Here is a 12,419-nt window from a genome sequence, read left to right on the forward strand (position 1 = left end):
TCCTTCTTTGATTGATCTAAGAAGATCAGTTTTTGCCTTACGGCAGGCACCTTTGGCGCCTCTGCAGGGACGGCACGACATACCGGTGACACAGGAGGGTGGATGTGGTCGGATGCTGCGGAAATATTCTCGGCTCACTTGGAGGCAATTGTACACACGCTGGATTTTTTGCACTAGTGCAGAATGTTTTGGTGATTCTTCCCCTACCCCACTAGAGCGGTTCTATTATGTGCGCTTACGACAAGATGTGCGGACCCTTGCGCCCTGCTTCCCCCTGGAGCCGTCCATTATGGCCCCCTTGCACGATCTATTGCAACAGGACCCCCCCCGAACACGTGGTCTCACACATCTACAATAGTACACAGTCAGAGAGGGAATGGAGCACTGCGCCGGCTAAAGTCCGGTGGGAGAATGACATGGGACACCCCATCACGGAGGAACAGTGGGGTTTCTGCTGTCGGCAGACTGGGGACATCTCGGCTAATAGCAGATTACGACTCATACATTATAGGTATTTACGCCAAATGTACTACAACCCCGCCAGACTGCATCGTCTCCAGATGCGAGACCATGACCGCTGCGACCGCTGTGGAGAAGGGGGGGCAGGATTTGGACACCTGGCCTGGGGCTGACCGCAGATCCGGACTTACTGGGGGGCGGTGTTTCATGCATTAGATGAAATGACTGGGTTGCACATTCCTGACACTCCCCTTGTAGCTCTCCTGGGCTACACTGAGAAAATGCCTGTTAAGATCCGAAAATATACTTCCTTGGCCCTCTTGGTGGCAAAAAGACGGATTGCATGCCGAGGGGGGCGAGGCCGAGCCCCCAAATTTAAGGAGTGGATTAATGACCTTATACTTTTTCAAGATCAGCACCGCACTTATGCCGAACTGCTCCCACCCGCAACTCGTCCACGGGACATTTTGGCCCCTTTGCAACTATATCTCCTACACAGTGCTGGCAGTGGAGCTCCTAACTCAGATTACCTGACCAGGGAGGGGGAGACTGGGGAAGCCGGGGGGAAGGCAAATTAGTGAACAGATGGCAAAGAGGATTGGCAGGAGGATATGCCCTCTGTGATGTCGGGGAAGGAGGCGGTGAGTGAGGCGAGAATATGGCGAGGTACCGGGGTAATAATCCTTGTTGTAGATGAGGAACGGTAGTAAGGACACTATGGCCTTTTTTCAAGTTTGGTTTTTAATTGAGTTATTTCTTCGAGATAGTAATGTTTATTACAGACCTGACCAGTTTGCTGAATAACTTGTATGCTCCCCCCTTATGCGGCCGGCCCGATGAGTTGTAGGCGGCTTGCTGTGAACTCCCCCTTGCTCCCTCTGTTCTGAATTTTTGTAAGATGCAGTGCCAGCCCGCGGGGATGTAGGCACCTTTGCTGTGTCCACTTGTAAACTGTCAATAAAGGTCTTGGAAAAAAAGAAAAGAAATTGTCCACATAAAGGTTATCACCTTTGTGAAGAAGTGGCTGGACAAGCTCCCATACAATCTTTCCTGTGACCCCTAGTGTGGGAGGGCAACCTACAGGGTTAAGAGTTGTTTCCTTCCCTGTATACACTCTCAAGCTGTACACATAGCCAGTAGAGCTCTCACACAGCATGTACAGCTTGATGCCATAGCGAGCGCGTTTGCTCGGAATGTACTGCCTAAACAGCAGCCGCCCTTTATACAAGATCAAGGACTCATCAATGGCTATATTCTTTCCTGGAGTATAAACCTCTGGAAATCTGGCAAACAAATGTTCCACAATAGGCCGAATTTTGAACAACCTATCATGGTCTGGATGGTTCCGGGGCAATGCAGCAGAATTGTCATTGAAATGCAGCATGCGCTGCAATAGCAAAAAACGATCTCTGCTCATGTATGATGCAAAGATGGGGGTTAACCAAACCGTGCGAGTAGACCAGTAGAATAGTAAGGTTGGTTTATGCACTACCCCATTTTAAGCGTGAGGCCTAAAAATTATCTTCAACTCCTATAAATGTAAATGTAAGGGAATTTATATAGCGCAAATCACCAAGCGGTCTCTAAGCGCTTGCTTAGGGAACCCGTCCTGGTATTCCCCTGTGAGATAACCCGGCAGGGCATCCGCAAGGTGAAAGCCAGGCATCCCGCCGCGAGGGGCCCATGTGGAGATTAAGCAAGCTATTGCCCAGAGTCGCAGAGTGTGAACCCATGAATCGAGAATGCACTGGAGCGAGAATTATCGAGTCCATGGACATTTATGGACTCAAGACCCAGCCGAGCCGGGAATTGAACCCTGGTCCCGGGCTGACCTCTGCTTCCAGGTCTGCCTCCTCTAACCAGTGAGCCACACTTCATAAAGAAGGGTGAGTCCACTTGCACGCCCTAGAATGAGGCCCAAGAGTGCCTCCTTGCTCCCTCAGAAATTGTTCGGCACGCAAATTTGTTTGCTGCACAATTTCGTAAAGGAAGTCAACATTCAAAAAGAGATGGAAGTAGTCAATTGGCAAAAAATTTGCCGTATCGACTTTACATCCAGCGTCCAGTGAAAGGTGGAATTTGGGGCTGAACTAAATTGGGAGGCTGCCAAGACAGCACTCTGTCTGTGCTTGCAGCTGCATGTGCCTGCACTCTGGGTTGCTCTAACCTGTTACTGGTGTCCTGCTGCACAGACTGTGCTGGCAAAGGAACAGCATGACTGACATCGTCTCCTTCAGAATCGCTGGACGATGAGTCATCGGATGGAACTGCGCCGACTGAAAAATCACTCCCAGATTCGGCTACATTGTCCTCTCCCTCAGATGCTGTCTCAGTATCTGCTGTCTCAGTCTCTGATCCTACCTCAGAGCTGGACTCCAGAACCAGATTAAGGGCCTGGGCAGCATTCATCCAATGATAGGCCATCTCTGCTAGTGCCTCAAACTATGCTTTTAAAACACTATCCTACGTAGAAGGCAGAGAGGTTGTTGGTTTTAAAGTGTAGGTGGGTGTGTGCATGAATGAAGTGTTTAACAGTCAACAATGATGAAGTGACCTTACCTGTGCGAAATCCGTACGCTCTCCAAAAAGACTAAGAAAGAGAGAAAAAAGACACAGTATTACTTTACTTTACCACATACTCATCATCGCAGCCTTTTTTTCGCTGGTGGAAGCCAGTGCAACCATCATTTTGGCCGTCAAGATGCCTACGGGTGAACGTGTGCTTTACAATTGCACACTATGACCTCCTTTGATGATCCTTGCAAACGTGCCCCTCATCTCTCCATAGCCCCTCTCTCACATACATTTAATCTGTGTTTCTACTGCATGGCTTTGCTAATCCACTTAGCTGTCTACATAATACAGATCTGTTCGTTTCAGCATACCCTTTATGGCGTCAAAACTGCCACTACACAAAAGTCAGATACCTTTATCTAGCACTCTGCAGCAGTACCACACTTTACTGTCTTTCAGGTAACTCCAAAGAGACTCATTATAGTTCTTTCACAGTCTCATAATTTCAGCACTGATAAATATCTCTGTAAATTAATATTTATATATATATATGTAACAATTAATTCCCAATGTCAGCGTGCTCAATACCTGGTGCAGGCAGCAACAGGTAGAATCCTTACCCGATATTTAAATTCAGAAACACAAAGGATGCCATACTCCAGAGACCGGTTTCAGAGTTGCTTTCTTTTCACCACCACTACCACCAGTGGTGGTGAAAATAAAGCAACTCTGAAACCAATCTCTGGAGTGCAGCATCCTTTGTGTTTCTGAATATATATATATATTCACTGAAAAAACCAAAGGTTTCTGGGGCGTTATAGTTAGGAATTGGCATTTAAAAAACCTTAGAAATTCACTGAAAAAACCATAGGTTTCAGGGGTGTTATAGCTATCTGGACAATTCCCTCGTACAAAACCCTAGAAATTCCCCTGTTATAGTTAGTTCAGCTAACTATAACTCGCTCACCCGCAATGCACTGCTGATGACGTCACATATCACATCACTCATGACATGGTCAGTGACATCTCAAATGACATCTCAAATGACATCACTGAGGACGTCATCCAGTGACTGTGTGTTTCTGTAAAGTTTAAATATGTTTTATATATTTATAGTGAAAGGCCTGTGGAAGAATGAGTGGCTGTACAAGTGTGTGAATGGATGATTTTCTAGGTACGTAACTGACTCTATAAGTAAGTCATTAAATGTATCTTACTGCAGACTAGTGACTAAACTGTGTGAATGTCTGTATGTGTCTGTCTGTTGGTGTATAAGTGGCTGCATGGTTTTGTGAATAGCTATATGAGTGTCTATATGGGTTATTGAGTGGTTGTCTGAGTATCTGTATGGGTGCCTGAGTGTTTGTGTGGGTAGGGTGTGTGTGACTCTGTGCATAGATGTGTGACTGGGTGATTCTATGGGTGCATGGTTTTAAGAGTGCATCTGTGATGAACTGTATGGTTGAGTGAGTGTATGTATGGGTGTGTTAGGGATTGAATGTATATCTCAGTGGTACATTTGTGACTAGCTACATATGTGAAAAGCAGTATATATGCGTGTAAGAGTATATAAGTGGGTATATGTGAGAGTGTGTGATTGTGAGAGTGGCTGTATGGATGAGTGTGTGCTTGTATCAATGATTGTATAAGAGCGTAAGAATGTGGTACTATTTTTATGAGTAAGTGAACTTGAGTGTGTATAACTGCATAGGTGAGTAAATGGGAGTGTGATTAATTATTTGCATGACTGACTAGGTGTGAGAGTACCTCTATGGATGATTGGTGGTGTGTGAGTGTCTATGTAGGTGTATAAATGCATATGATAGTCTTGTACGGAGTGGCTGTAAGTATGAGTGACTGTACAGGTGAGTGAGTGGAGGTGTATGTAGACCTAAGAGTTAATGAGTGGGTATGTAGTTATTGGTATTGGAGTATCTATGGTTTTCAGAATGGACGGCTGAAATTTTGAGTTGGTGTATCAACGGTTAAATTAGGGTGTGAGAAGATGCAGTAATTTATCACATGGATGACGTCATCAGGGATGTCATTTGAGATGTCATCAGTGATGTCATCAGTGATGTCACTGACCATGTCATGAGTGATGTAATATGTGACGTCATCAGCAGTGCATTGTGGGGGCGCGAGTTATAGTTAGCTGAACTAACTATAACAGGGGAGTTTCTAGGGTTTTGTACGAGGGAAATGTCCAGATAACTATAACACCCCTGAAACCTATGGTTTTTTCAGTGAATTTCTAAGGTTTTTTAAATGCCAATTCCTAACTTTAACGCCCCTGAAACCTTTGGTTTTTTCAGTGAATTTCAAAGGTTTTTTAAATGCCAATTCCTAACTATAACGTGCATGAAACCTATGTTTTTTTCATTGAATTTCAAAGGTTTTTTAAATGCTAATTCCTATCTATAACTTATCTCTGAAGATATCATGTTTTGATTGGATTTGTATATTTTTCAAATTCAGTGTGTCAATTTCATTAATTACATTTTTTTAAAATACTTTATCAACATTTTTTAAAATTATTTTTTCAATTAATTCTTTTAAAAATTAAAAAATATTATTTGAACTTAATGGGTTTTTCAAACATATTTTTTTATATTTTTCAAAATATTTTTTTAACTATATGTGCAAAACTTTATTTTATATATATTTCTCATTGTTTTTGGATCTGCGCAACCTATCCGCACCGTTCTCGATTCCTACGCGGTAGCATCCGCGCATGGTATGCGTCGGGTACGTGATTAGTGCACGATCGCAATGCGACCGGTACGCGACTCCCAGCCTATACGCGACACATTCGATGTATGTAACGCGACGTTTACGCGCTTCCGCGATGCGTCATCTGCGTCTATGGCGCGGTAGGTGAGCGTATCTCGCGAAATATTTAACATTTTAAAAAACATATATATATGTATTTCATGTGAATATTAATTGAAGACAAACTCTAAACTAGTCTTAAAACTAATATATTTTTACATCTAATCCGATAATTTTTTTTAATTCAATTTCGCGGATGCGCGCTGGGTGCGTGCTGCGTAAGCGCAGGGTGCGCGGATCCCATGTGACCTGCAAAAAAAGAGATTTGATTGGTTCATTACACTTCCTCTTCTAACTATTGAAAGACCCCACCCATTTCAATCATTCTTCTTTGACCTTCTTTAGAGCACCATCTCTTTGGAGAGAAGAAGATTTTTTAGACTAAGTTTACGCTTAGCTCTAACTTTTTTCAACCAAAAATGGCTTCAGGGCAGCAGGCATCACCTGCATCTCCTCATACTTCTGAGGATGAATTTTTGGAGGAGGCTCCACCCAAAGAACGTTTTTCTTCAGTAGTGTGAATTTTTTTTACTTTTCCCGAGGGGCAGAATAAGACCAATGCCACCTTGGTCACGTGCAAGATTTTCAAAAGAGTGCTGTCACGAGGGGATCCTAACAAGAAATACTCGTGCGGCACGGCAAGTATGATGAAGCACCTGAGGAGCCTTCATCCAAACAATCTTGCACGACAAGAGTGCAAACGGATGAGAAACACTCCTGATCCTGCGCCTTCCACCTCATCGCAGCCGAGCACATCAAGAATGCATCCATCATTCCCAAACTAAGTGCAATAAGACTTTGTGCTATGGTGAGCAGTCGATCGATCTGATCTGCCGCCGGCAAGAAAGTCACATTTGCTAGGTTTTTTTTTGGTTCTTTTTTATTGTTCCCTGAAGTTCATTGTTTGGTTTCTCCTGTTTTGTTTTTTGTTTTTTTTTTTTGCAGAAAAACCAAAAAAAATAAAAAATTCTTCAGAAAACCCCCAAAAAATTATAAAAGAAGAAAGAAGAAAAAAACAAGTTCTTGTAAGAACTAACTTTCCTAGTTTAAAAAAAGAGCTAAATTTCTTTGAATGCATTAGTAGCGTATGGTGAATGTATAAGTGCAGAACTATGAGGAAGTGCTGCAGCATCACACAGTAACCTCTTTAACTGCAGTGTGCTGTAGTACTTCCGAAGCACAGGGATGCAACATATGTACATAAATATGTTGCAGATCCATGCTTCTGTCTGCACGGCTGCTTAAACTGCAGCCATGTGGTGACACAGGCACCCTTGCACCATAGTGCAAGGATATCTGTGTCATGTGCTGTTTGTTTTTCTACAGGAAGACACACCCTCCTGCACAAAAACAATGAGAAAATGCATTTTTCTCCTTCAATGTATGCTGAACATTTCAGCATGCATTGAAGATATAAAAATGTGGAGAAATAAAACAAATCTCCTTGTTGTGCTTTCCTACACCAATTTTAGAATGGTGCACCATTCACACACATATCGAGATTTATGATTTCTGTTCTATGAGCATTAAGTGCAATCATGCACAACAACACTTACAGAGCACCCTTTCAACACAAAGTGGTCTGCATGATGAGGTTGTATTTACATGGAGTATAAAAAGTGCACAGAGTGCCTTTTCCTCTCTTTGTAAATATGAAAGAGTATCTTATACAATAACTATGTTACAAAAAGTGACATATTTCCATTTTTAGTATGATGAAACACCTAAGGACCCTTCATCCAAACAATCTTGCACGAGAAGAGTGCAAACGGATGACAAACACTCCTGTTCTGTATCTGTAAAAAAGAATCACAAATAAATGTATATTAATAACTTTCAAATTTATACTACTCCATTACTGTTCAAAAACATTTTATATAAAAACTGACTAAGAAACTATAGCCCTGAACCACAAGTGTAACGATGGTTAAAACACTACATGCATAGTGCATACTACTTTGAAGCAGTTCATGCCCTAAAGCCTACCTCACTAAAAGACTACATGCTAACTGACTAAATGATTACAGTACTATAAGGAGACACACTGGGTGAGTGACAAGGTGTTTGCTAGAAGTGTATGAATACTAACTAGGGAATTGAAGGTGTGAAAGACAACTATGTAGGTGATTAGAGGACTGCATCCATACTGCATAGGCATTTAAAGCAGTCCATGTGCTAAGGCCTGGCTCACTGCATGACTACTTGGGTACTGACTGAATGATTAGAGTACAGCAAGGAGAGTGCCTAAGTGAATTTATAAGTGGTAGGCTTTTCGCACAGGGAATGGATTAGTACTTGGTACTGAATGGGTCACTAGTGGAGTGCAAAGGGAGTGACAGGATGTTTGCTGGACTGTATGGATACTGACTAGGGATTTGAAAGTGTGAAAGACAAGTGTCTAGGTGGTTAGAAGACTGCATACATAGTGGATAGGGGTTTGAAGCAGTCCATGTGCTAAGGCCTGGCTCAGTGCATGAATACTTAGGCAATGACTGAATGATTAGAGTACTCCAAAGATAGTATCTTGGTGAATTTATAAGTGTTTGGGTTTTGGCACAGTGAATGGATTGGTACATGATGCTGAATGGGTCACTAGAGGACTGCAAAGGGAGTTACAGGATGTTTCCTGGAAGTGTATGGATACTGACTAGCGAATTAAAAATGTGAAAGACATCCCAGTCAAGCAGGTACCAATTCCAGGGGTGTACTCTTCCCCGAACTGGCTTGAAGTGACCATCGAGGAGTGGACTGCTTATTACCCTGAAAACACATCTGTGTGGGGACACAGGCTCTGCACAAGTGGAGACGTTTTCACCATCTTGGATATTGTGGGTGAGGGTCATTGCAGGATTGTGTGCAGAAGGAGCACTGCAGCAAAAGGTAGAGTTACCCCAGGGAACCCTTACCCCATTGGTAAGGGAGAGGCCAGGAGTCACTAACTAGACCCACTTTTTACAAAGTGGCCAATGGCACAAAGGGGCAAAAAAAAAAAATAAGTATTTTGAGTGGATAAGAACCAGGGTGCCAAGATGAACATTCAGACAAGGATCGTCATCCAAGCTGGGAACTAAATTGCTGGTTTCCACTGCACATACATTACTATTAACATAGATGAAAATGTGTGTGATATGTTATTGATAAATGATGATTATTATTGGAGTTAATCATATATATTATAAAAGTTGTTTTTTCACCTCATAACGGCATCTGTGTTCAAAAGCAATAAAGACACCAGGTTTGCTCCATTACTATGCAAAGCTGGTTGATGCATTTTATGATGTTTATATAAAGTGTACAATTATAACAATGCCTAAAGCATTTCTATTTTATTTGTTTACCATCAGTGCGTTGCATATTAGTGAATCTTAAGATGCTTTATTTCACCCACAATGATAGTACCTCAAACAACTTATGTAGGTGTATTTCCATAAATGTTTGAATGTTTTAACCCTTTCATGAGCTGGCCTTGCGGGGGACCAGACAGGCCTTGTTGTCCCACAAGCTGCAACCTGGTGAAGAAGATGAGGAAAGATGACCAGAATGTATACCTGGTGGAGGGACCTCCAGCTACCACTATAACCCAGCTCTGAAAGTAATACAGAATGTGTGAAACACATGTTTACATGCTTAGCAAAGAAAGAATTAACTATGCTGAACATATGGAATTATATATGGATAATTGGGAGTTACAGGTATTCTTTTAACCTTTTTCTGAGTGATATAAAATAGACACCTTAGAACTCAAGAGGTGAAAAACAAACTCAAACTCACAGTTAATTTTATGTTGAAGGTGGCCTACAAAATCACCTACTGCTGCTTATAACTGCTGGGCTAAGCCAAAGGATTAGCAGGGGAGCCATCCATAACATAGCTGCTCCTCCTTCTCCAAAGTTTGAAAAATATACCTAACCCTAAGCAACTCCTCTCACATTTCAGACCTTCTTACCCCCTTCTGCAGCTGTACATTCTGCTTTCATTCAAATCAGAGTAGCAGTGCTGCACTGAAAGGTTCTCAGAGAGTCCTGTCAGGCTGGCCTAGAAGGTCTTTATGACTTAAAGAACAAGTTTTGTTATCAAATGTTGCTAAGTCATAGCAGTGAGGTATCAGACTCTGGTGCAAACGATAGAGACCTCCTATGGAAGCCATGCATAACAAATAATATATAAAAACAGCACGTATTCATATTATCACTCTCTCTCTCTCTCTCTCTCTCTATATATATATATATATATATATACACATGTATATATATATTTATAATATATATATATATACATGTATATATCTATTCCTGTATATATATATATATATATATATATATATATATATATATATATATATATATGTATTCAATGAAAAAACAGACTAAAGCTTAGTTATAGTTAGGAAAACGTATTTTCACAATACAAACCAAGTTTAAGCTACACAATATTTATAACTTTCATTTACAATGTATCCACCATCTTCAAATTATTATAACTAGCGAACCTCATTGCACTCTCTTTTCAGCTTGTTGACCAGGCATAGCTAACTTTAAGTCGCCACTATACAATGCACTGTGCTGCGACAAATAATTTAATTTGAGAAGTTATTAGTGTTGGTATGAATGCTATGATTTCACATGCTATAAGTGATGGAATATGCAAGGGTATAAATAGTGAACGGAAAAGGCATTATTTATAGGTAATGTAGCTTTTGACCATGTGCAGAGGGGGTTGGCAATACACCCTGCGGCCAACCCCTCCCTGTATCCAACCCCACACTGCGCACAGCCTTTGTCCCCACACAGCAGGGGTTTGTTGTGTGAGGGTTTTTTTTCATTGTGATTCAGATCCACGGATCCATCTCAAAGTTACACTGGGGGCCCCGCTGAGCAGTGCAGTGGATCCGCGGACCTGTGAATCAGGCCCCAAAACATTTGGGGACATTTCTTGGTCATGAGGGGTCACTCAGGGACCCCTTTAAATGTCCGATGGTCAGGATACCTGCATCCTCCCCCCTTATGTGTTTTCACACTTTATTCCCTCCCCCATGGACCAAGCGACAAAAAAATGCCAGCCACAACTTTCCTGTCAGGTAACGGCCAGCCAATCAGGGCCTTGCTTTTCGCCCAGATCAGCGAGTGGATCTGTGAGGGATTTGCTCCCGTAAATATGAAAAAATATTTTTCCTTTAATAACTCCAAAACTACTGAACAGATTTACACCAATAATAAAAAACACTCTTTCTGGACCAAGATCTAGCTTTCTGCTCAATTTAGAGCAATTCCCTTCAGTAGCTCGGGCTCTAGCCGTGTCTAAAAACTGCAAAATCCTCATATATATTGCATGGGGAAAAAGCGTTTTGGGACCCTCCTTTTTCTTGGCCCCCGCTTGACAAATCATGACAAAACTTTCCAGACAACAGATTAACTAACTTGTGTAAGACTCAGAGGCCAGGAGCAGGGTCCAGGGCAGGTCCATTTGGCCCAGGGTAGCTGAAAATACAGTACAAGGGCCTCCCTAAGCTTGTTGTGTGCTGCAGCCCAAACAGGAGGTCAGCCTTGGGACCCTTGGATTCCAGTTCTTCGTCCTAGGTACAAGAGGAAGAGTAGGTCCAGATGTTAAGCCTCTTCTTAGATAACAAACAGCAGGTCTAGTCCTCTTCTGTTCTTCCACAGGTCCAGAAGTGATCCGAGGAAGGTACCTTGGGTATCAGGTTTAAACCCAGTGCCAGCATGTCGGTGGGGAAAACTCCTGGCCACTCCCTAGACAATGGGAAAAAACTTACCAGGTGTGACCCTACCCTCCCTCCTTTGTGAAGAGCTCCTCTGCCCACCCAGATGTGTGGCCACGGAAATGTGTAACCCCACTAAGTTCACTCAAAACCAGTTCTACTTGCAGTTCTTTCCCATTAGGTCTGGTTCCAGATTAGCTGGATGGACAAAGGAGGTGGCAGGTCCAGGTGTGAACTACATCTGCCTGTAACAGAGTAGGCCTCTTTGAAGTTAATTAATTTCCTGGGTAAAGCCCAAATGGTCAGCCTGCTAGAGAAACAGAATACCTTACCACACCCAAGACGTTTGTCTCAGCTCTGAGAGCAAGTTCACACATGATGAGGGGGAAGTATTCAGCTCCTGGGTGACAATTGGTAGCACATGTAAATTGGCCTGCAGAGGCATTAGGCAGGCTACAGGTAACATTTCTGAAAGTACCTGTACTAAAATATTTATTAACAAATCCGACTTATCCAATTTATTGATTTTGTAATAAATATTTTGAAAGTCCAAATATGAACTTTATAGCTTTTTTCTAAGTGGGGATAGCAAGTATTAAGTTTAATCTTGTATCCCATTGCTTTCTGACAGAACAACTACTACTGACACCGTGAAAATAGCTCATAATTATTCTTTATTCTAGGGACATGTTTAAATCTTTACATGTCCTACTTTTAAATGCCAGGAATTCTACCTAATTGGCATTTACAGCGAGATTAGGGATGAGTTATTAATTATTAATATTTAAAAGAAGGGTTTAGGCCTCATGGGAGGGGTTTGTTTGAGAGGTTAAATTTGGAATTTAACCCTCTACAACCACCCTACTGGTGGCAGGCCTGTAGCCATGTTTACATTGCT

At 42.2% G+C, this 12,419-nt stretch overlaps 1 long non-coding RNA gene across 1 annotated transcript in view; it reads right to left on the minus strand.

Annotated features, from left to right (window-relative positions):
- Positions 1–7,447: 7,447 nt before the first annotated feature.
- The window catches only part of LOC146863357 (uncharacterized), a 36,718-nt gene continuing 31,746 nt past the window's right edge, over positions 7,448–12,419 (minus strand). Inside the window, exons 2-3 of the long non-coding RNA XR_014978599.1 lie at positions 9,205–9,314; positions 7,448–7,601 (exon numbers count right to left, since the gene is read on the minus strand). This is a non-coding gene — a long non-coding RNA (uncharacterized LOC146863357). The remainder of the gene's footprint in view (positions 7,602–9,204; positions 9,315–12,419) is intronic.

This window comes from Triturus cristatus, chromosome 2_2, assembly GCF_964204655.1.
Source record: "Triturus cristatus chromosome 2_2, aTriCri1.1, whole genome shotgun sequence".
Taxonomy (NCBI): domain Eukaryota; kingdom Metazoa; phylum Chordata; class Amphibia; order Caudata; family Salamandridae; genus Triturus; species Triturus cristatus.